General features: G+C 32.1%; 1 long non-coding RNA gene across 1 annotated transcript; it reads right to left on the minus strand.

The window, feature by feature from the left end:
* Positions 1 to 5,080: 5,080 nt before the first annotated feature.
* LOC140440665 (uncharacterized) lies at positions 5,081 to 5,999 on the minus strand. The gene is made up of 3 exons (XR_011950905.1): positions 5,545 to 5,999; positions 5,348 to 5,495; positions 5,081 to 5,294 (listed from the first exon to the last, which is right to left on the minus strand). It is a non-coding gene; the product is annotated as an uncharacterized lncRNA (long non-coding RNA).
* Positions 6,000 to 8,809: the final 2,810 nt, after the last annotated feature.

An 8,809-nucleotide genomic window follows, 5' to 3' on the forward strand; every position in this document is an offset into this window, starting at 1 on the left:
TCTCTAATGACATTAGTATGCACTTCGGCCTTGATAAGTGCCGTGTCTTAAATATAATTAAAGGAAAGGTTCAGCCCGGTGGATTCGATATGCAAAACGGCCAGAACATCGAGGCCATGGGTGAAAATGATATGTATAAATACCTCGGAATAAAGCAAGCGCGGAAGATTGACCATAAGCAAATGAAAACTGAGATAACAACTGAGTTTATACGAAGGGTAAAACAGCTTCATTCACACCTTAATAGTAAAAATTTGTTTAAGGCACTAAACACCTATGCATGTTCCGCGCTTAGCTACTCGTTTGGTATTGTTAAGTGGACAAAAACGGATCTAGAAAATCTGCAGCGAAAAGTACGAACACACCTCACAAAGGCACAAAAACACCATCCTCGAAGTGCAGTAGAAAGAACGACATTACCACGATATTTAGGAGGACGAGGACTTATGGATATAAGTGAGCAACTAGAAAAACACATTACTAATTTAAGAACTTATTTTCAGGTGCAGGCTGAGACATCTACTCTACATCGCGCGATTTGTGCAGTAGATGATACAACACCGATCAAACTGAGGGAACCAGAAATGCGCATTAACCATCTTACTAAGGACGAAAAATGCGCACCTGGATGGGTAAACCTCTTCACGGGCGACATCCTAATGAGGTCAGTCAAGACCACGTCGACAATAAAGCGTCGAACTATTGGCTGACATCAGGAAAGTTGTTCCCTGAAACAGAAGGTTCATTACTCGCCATTCAGGATCAGGTTATACCAACAAAAAATTACCTGAAATATATCGTCAAAGACCCTCAGGTCCAAAATGACAAATGCCGATATGGATGTCAAGCTCAAGAAACCATCCAACACATTACCGGGGGTTGCCAGGCATTTGCTGCAACTGAATATAAGGAACGGCACGACTCAGTAGGAAAGATCCTTCATCAAGAGATAGCCATCAAACTGGGACTTCTCCAAACAAACCATCTCCCATATTATCAATACGTTCCTGAAAGTATACTTGAGAATGATAACTACAAGCTATACTGGGACCGCACTGTGCTCACAGACCAAACAGTGGCACATAATAGACCAGATCTCATACTAGTTAATAAACTAAAGAGACAAACAACACTAATTGATGTGACGATACCCAAAAACAATAATCTTCGTATTAAACAAAACGAAAAGATCGCCAAATACAGGGATCTGGAAATCCAAATACAAAGACAGTGGAGAATGGAAAGTACCCAGACAATACCTATTATTATCTCTACTACTGGAGTTATTCCGAAGAACTTCCTAGAAAACATAAGAAAGCTAGGTCTGAATGAACATCTCTACAAGACCATGCAGAAAGCTGTACTTCTCTCAACATCCAGATGTGTACGAAAATTTTTGGGAGATACTCCAGCATACCAAGTCACCTAGGGCTCGATAACACGGAAAGAGTCCCACCAGAGCTCAATCCTTTTGATACCGTAGGTATCTGGGATGAGTGAATTTTCCCCTTAGAGGGAGTGAGAGCCGTATGGCTAAATCTGGATTCAATAATAATTATAATCAATAAAGAAAATGAGCCGTATGGCTAAATCTGGAAGAAAATGAAAATATCAATAAAATGATAGGCCTATAAAATTAAATGATTTAATTGCTCACCTGGGTTTTAAATAATCATTTCGGCAGATTTGGAAGCCGGGGTTTTCAATCAAGATTCTTTATCATATTATGTTGTAATACCAATTTCTCCCTTGATGTTCGGGGAAAATATTAAATCCAATCCCAGATTTTCTACCCGATTTTAAGACGAAAAGTGCCGGTAAAGGCTTGGAGAAATAAACCTCTCTGTGTGAGTTGCTGGCCAAAACTGACTCTAGACGAGCGACTCTTGACCACTTTAGTTGATTACACTTGCGCATCGTATCGTCTATTGCCCATAAACGTTTCATAAACGGGATTCTGGGGGGATTTAGGATTTTAATAATTAATTATATTAATTAATTATATGTTAGCAGTTGTGACTGCTACAGTATGGCAAGGATAAAATGAAATATGAATGTTACTACTTAGTTAAATTCTGTTAAAGAGTCCTAATGCATATATCAGACAAAAAATGTGCTTTCGAAAGAAAGTAAGGTTATATTGGAAATGTGGTCAGAATTATAGAATAAATATCACAATGAATGTACTTACCCCAAGAGAATTTGTAGACCATGAAAATGAGTCTTAGGACGATTTTCACATTTGCATATAATAATTTTTGCCTTCTTTTATAAATTTCAAAAAGAGGCAAAAAATAATCCCACTACAGAAAAGTTGTTTTGACAGAAAGTGGGAGACTGAATGAAGTTAGCACAGCACAGATGTCATACAATATATGTCATTATATATATATATATATATATATATATATATATATATATATATATATATATATATATATATATATATATATATATATATTATATGAAATGAAAATTTAAAATTGAAAAATACATATAAATTAAACAAAAACGCGAAAAATACATATATAATTAAAAGCATTAAAATTATACCATAAATATTATAAAATAAAATTATATCTTGCATTTCTGCATTTAAAAATACTTATATAATAAAAACCATTAAAATTATGCTTAAGGTAAAAATTAATAGTTTAGAAACTTTAAAAACTACAGAATAAAGTAAAGTTAAATGAAAAAAAAAAATTAGGTTAAACAAAAGAATACACTAAATATTTAGCTATATTTAAAGTAAAAAATACTATTTTATGAATGCTTTTTAATATGAATTCAAAAATTGTGGCTTCTCATAACAAAACATTATATAAAAATTAATGGGAAATCCCAGTAGTTGGCTGTATACCATCGTTTAAAAAACTTATACAGAAGTAAAACACTTCACATTTACCTAAGTATATACCTAAATAAAAATATGAAGCATTTTACTTCTGTATAAGTTTTTTAAAACATTATATATAATTTCGTCAAAGTATCTTTCTATTTTAAAAACTCATATACTTTATACAAAAAAATGTGGCAACACTGTGACGCACAAACATATAGTTCGATGGCAAGGTTATGTTCATTGTACTCAAATTAAAGTTATGGCCGTATGACACTATACATTTTCTTGTACAATTTCTTGTATCGTTTCTTATATAAGAAATTGTGTAGGGTGTTATTACATTTTATTGTACAAGTTCTTGCATTTAATTTTTTAGCTGTATGAGACTATGCAATTTTTTGTATAAGAAATTGAATATAACGAGCGTTGTGATTGGTAGAAATTTATTGTGGCTACAATGCATTCCTCTGTACGTCACATGTCAAATAGATTATAATTTGTATTATAACCAGAGATATATTATAACACAAACCACATTTTTTACTTTTTGGTTAGTTTTAAAAAGTTCTTTAGCTATTTCTTATTTTTAAAGTTTTAAAGAAATTAATAAATTTCTAATTTGTAAAATGTCGTGGACAAGAGACCAAGTGCTAATGCTAATAGAATATTATGGCAAGCATAAAAATTTGTACAATGTAAAATCAGCATTATATAAAAACAAACACGCTCGACAAACTGCCCTGGAAGCTGTTGCTAATGAGTTAAGTCTAGTTAGGCCAGGCACAACCGTACTGGATGTTACAAAAAAATTTAATGCCTTACGCACGACTTACATGGCTGAAGTCAAAAAAATTGTTGCTACAAACAAAAGTGGTGCTGGAGCTGATGATGTAAGATTTTAATTAAAATTATATGTATTTGTGTATTATTAATGTGTAAAAATATTTTGTAGATATATATATATATATATATATATATATATATATATATATATATATATATATATATATATATATATATATATATATATATATCAAATCTATACTATTTTAATGAAATTGATAAGTACCTTCAGGGATCAGGTATTGAAATAAGGGAATCATTTGATAGTATAGATAATATAGATGCTTCTGATGGAACAGTTTTAATAGATGCCACAATTAATACAGATGGCACTTTAGACAGTAATGATGAACCATCCACTTCATATTCTAATATTTGTTCTCCAACTCTACCAGATGTAAGTAATTACAATTAAAATGTATATGATGAAAAATTAAAATTTTTTGCTTTTTAGAACTTTCCAGATCATAACTATGCAATAGATGAGTTTTTAAGCCCCAGATCAAGTCGTGAACCCACAATGCAACCAAATAGCAAAAAAAGAAGAGTTCGGAGTGAACAAGAAAGTATTGCTGGAATGACAGAAGCTGTAGCGACTCTTGTACAAACCTACAAAAAAAGCAAGGAAGTACCAGCAGAAAAACCCCCAATGCCTGATGCAACTGACAGTTTATTTCAGTTCTGTGCTGCTAGAGTTAAACAAATTAAATGTCCAATAGTCAGAACAAATGTGGAAACAAAAGTATTTATGGCAGTACAGGAAGCAATACTAGAAGATTTAAATAAAAATAAATAAACATTTAAAATAAAATTTATTTTTGTTTTATAAATTATGTTTTTGTATAGAAGCCTCTTGCCATTCTAATTTTCCAGCTGGGGAATTGAAGTAGTCTCGTAGCTCGTCACGAACCTTTATTGCAGTTGTGCTTGAACGGAAGTTTTGTTGGGAAACAGATCTTAAAACACCGGCACTAGCATTGTTACTAGAATATTCATCTTCTTTAGCGGCCGAACTTTGCTCCATTAAAAAATTATGTAACACAATGCATGCAAGAGTTATTGTTTGAACTTTATGAGGTGATAAGTTAATTGTAGTTAACAATATCCTAAATCTATTTGCCAAAATTCCAAATGCATTTTCTACAACTCTCTTTGCTCTTGATAGCCTATAATTAAATATTTTGTTATCATGTGTTAAATTCCTGCCAGGATATGGCTTCATAACTTTTGTAGTTAATGGAAATGCATCATCAGCCACAATGACATTTGGTATTTTTAAAACCCTTCCTGGCAGGCTCCTAGCATTAGGACAGTTCAGTTTGTTTTCCAAGAGTGCTGCACATAATCTGCTATTTTGGAAAACACCACCATCACTTACTCTGCCATTCACTCAAATGTTTACATAAGTAAATTTATAAGATGCATCTACCAATGCCAACAAAACGATAGAATGGTCCTTTTTATAATTAAAATAATAGGATCCTTCAGATATAGGAGCACGAAATTTAATGTGTTTACCATCCATAGCTCCTATGCAATTTGGAAATTGCCACATATTTTCAAAATTTCTGGATATTTCATCCCATTCTTGAGGAGTTTTGGGTATCTACAAATAAAAATCTGATGTAGGTTGTGTTTGTTTTTTAAATTTTTATTTACCTGTAAATATGTGCTTTTTAAACGATTGTAAATCGCATTACAAACTTCGGGTATAAACTTACTTATAGTGGTTTCATGAATACGAGATGCATACATAAGTGATCTATAAGTTTCACCAGTTGCTAAAAACCGGAGGGTAACCTGCAACCTAAACTTAACAAGCTTTATTTATACTTTTACTTTAGAAATTGACAAACCTTATGCGTCCTGAGATGGATTCCCTTAACAAGGTGTTGGTTTTCTCTATGTCATCTTTAAGCAACTGGTACAATGTTTCTAATTGCGGGTCTGTCATCCGCAAAAAATTTTTGTATGCATTTGGGTCCTCAGTTTTAAGCTCTTCGTTTAACATTTTTAATACATTATTACATTCGTTATTATTTCTTCTCGAATCAGTAAGGCCTGCTCCATAAACGTTTAATTTTATTTTTTCGTTTTAATTTTTGTACTGCTGCTATTGTGGAACAAAGGGCAGTAGCTGCTATTACAACAAAATCATCATCCTTATCCATTCTTATATCACTTTATAAATCTCACAAAAATTAATTCACACCAAAATACATGAAACGCAAAACAGCTTGATTGTCACTGTCATTATTACTAAATTACATAAAACGCGATGTGCGCAAAATTTCGCGCATTTCTTGTACAAGAAAATGTGTAGGATCCAAATTATTGTATAGTTTCTTGTATAAGAAAATGTACGTGTGTATGACACTATGCATTTTTTTCTTGGTTAAGAAACGATACAAGAAAATGTATAGTGCCATACGGCCATTAGCCAATTAGTTTAGGGCATCCATTATAACCAAACTTTTATATCGTCTCATGTATGGTAAAGTAGCGAATCTGCGAAATTCCCGAAATTGCATTAACCGGTTAGGATTACATATTACAACTACATTTACAGTCTGTTAAAGTATTGAATATGTATCTTCAATATTAAACTCACAATTAACTGGTTCAAAGTAACGTATGTGCTTGTCTTTCAACTTTTGCAACAGTGAACTTACGAATAATTAGATTCGTAAGTTTACCGTTGGGATTTATTAAGTTCTACACGTCCAAAATTACGAATATTGCACATTCGCGAGTTTACTATAAAGAGAACTAATATTTTTATATTACTAAACGGACTATAAAAAATATAAACAAAACCACACCCATGAGTAAAATAAACCAACTCTCGGGGAATTAGTCACTTTAGTAGTTTAGTTAATAAAAGAGAAGACGATACTTTCATTAGGGATCACATACATTCCTTTCCAAGTGGCGAGTCCCATTACTGTCATAAAAAAGTATGTATAAATTCTTAGAATCAACATTGAATGTTACAATTATGTATAGTTTGTATAAGGAAAAGTGTTTGGAAGCTCAACGTACAGCAGTTTCCATTGAAAAATATCGAAAGATTTTCAAAGAATATAAACTTAGAGACAATGATAAAAAATTGCCAAAGAGCAAAACAATATTTTAGCTTTTCAGTCAGATCTTCAAGCTGTTCTGTCTACTCCGAAAGGTCCTAGTGGCCCCTTCTTTTATGTTAGAAAACTTGCAGTTTATAACATGACAATTTATAATCTTAAAGATGCAAGTGCAACTTGTTATGTTTGGGACGAAACGGAAGGACGACGTGGTACAGTATGTGCGAATGATGTCTGACAGTTGTGGGGGCCAACAGAAAAAATTTAGGTTTATAGTCATGTGTATGCATATCCTTAAAGAGCATTCAAATATAAAACAAATTTACCATAGATTTTTTGAACCGGGACACAGTCAAATGGAATGTGATTCAATACACGCTAAAATTGAGCAAAAGGTTAAGAACGTTCCAGTGTGCACAACAGAAGGTTGGACTCAAGTTATAAGAACAGCTCGCAATAAACCTCACCCATTTGAAGTTAACCCTTTAGTGCACCAAGAATTTATGGATTTTTGTCCAGATAAACGTAATTTTCGTGGTGAAGACAACAGTAACACAAGTGTACCATTTAGAAAAGCAGTTTGGTTTATGTACAAAAAAACAGATCTAAATGCTGTATTCGTTAAAACGAACTATGAAGAAACGACACCCTTTGTCAAATATATACTTAAATTACAACGAGGTCGTCCATTAAACTTCAAACCAGCTACGCATTATACTAATCACCTCCCCATTTCCATTGCCAAATACAGAGACCTGAAAAAGTTATGCGAAGATCTACAGATTCCACGTGCATACCATGGATTTTATGAAAGCCTTCCTACCCAAACTCTTATAAGGGATACTCTGCCTGAACCAGATATTTCAGAAGAATCTGAATATGACGACACAATATAATTATATTGCTTTTTGTTGTAATTTTTAAGTTTTGTGTTTGGTCATGGTTTTATTTTCATATTTTTTATTTTGTATTATGTTTCCTAATAGCTGTCAATAAAAATTATTATTAGTAGTTAGTACCTATGTTATGATTATGTGAATTATATCAATTTTTTCGCATATAAGCTTTACATTAATTGTAGGAAATGGTGCTTAATATAAATACTAAAGTATATTCAATACTTTACATTAGCCTAAGAATATTGGACTAAGGGATAATTTTGCAAAAGATAACTAACGAATCTGCGTTTTTTTGCTTTGATAAAGGATATTGACTTTTAGATTAAGTTAATTATATAAAGACACATTTATAGAATATAATACAAAAATGTCGTTTATTTAGGTTAATATCCCTATTTTTCACATTAACTTGAAATGTTTTTTAGCTCTCCTGTAAAATTTCAATTTTGCAGATTCGTTACTTTACCATACGAGGGACGATATGACATTTAACATGCATTTAACATAGGCTTAATAGTGTCAGAGTTGCCAAGTCTCCAGTTTTTCATACTGTCACATAATATAGAAATGCATTGAAATTATATAAAAATTCGTAGATTTTAATCATGATACTATGAATAACAAGATAGGATCTTCCCGTAGCACAAAATAGTTGTGTTCGCGCATGCCGTCATTGGAGACCAGAATTTGAATTCTTGTTAAAGTTAAATGGGATTTTTATACATTCTGTGATGAAATTATTCGATTAGCAAAATAATAATATTAAAAAAAGGTTTAATAATTACAATAATCGTACACAAAAGGATATCTCCAAACTATTTATTAAAGATTATTTATTGACACATACAAAAAACTGACATTACGAACGTGCAGGTCTCCAATTACGTCACGACTTATGCGCAATATCTTATCTTCTTAATCATAGTATCATGGATTTTAATTAAATTAATAGAGAGTTATCAAGTGAAAGAGAATACGGTAACGTTATTTTAGCAATGGAGCATGCGCAGTATGAAAATGAAAATTGAATTAAATGATTTTAACGTTTACGGGCTCCGTTACCGTACGTCGAATAGCGGGTTTGATATACGGTAACGTTAGCAGCGAATCGCACTAATTCGCATAGATAAATTACACCT

Source organism: Diabrotica undecimpunctata, chromosome 5 (assembly GCF_040954645.1).
Source record: "Diabrotica undecimpunctata isolate CICGRU chromosome 5, icDiaUnde3, whole genome shotgun sequence".
Taxonomy (NCBI): Eukaryota; Metazoa; Arthropoda; class Insecta; order Coleoptera; family Chrysomelidae; genus Diabrotica; species Diabrotica undecimpunctata.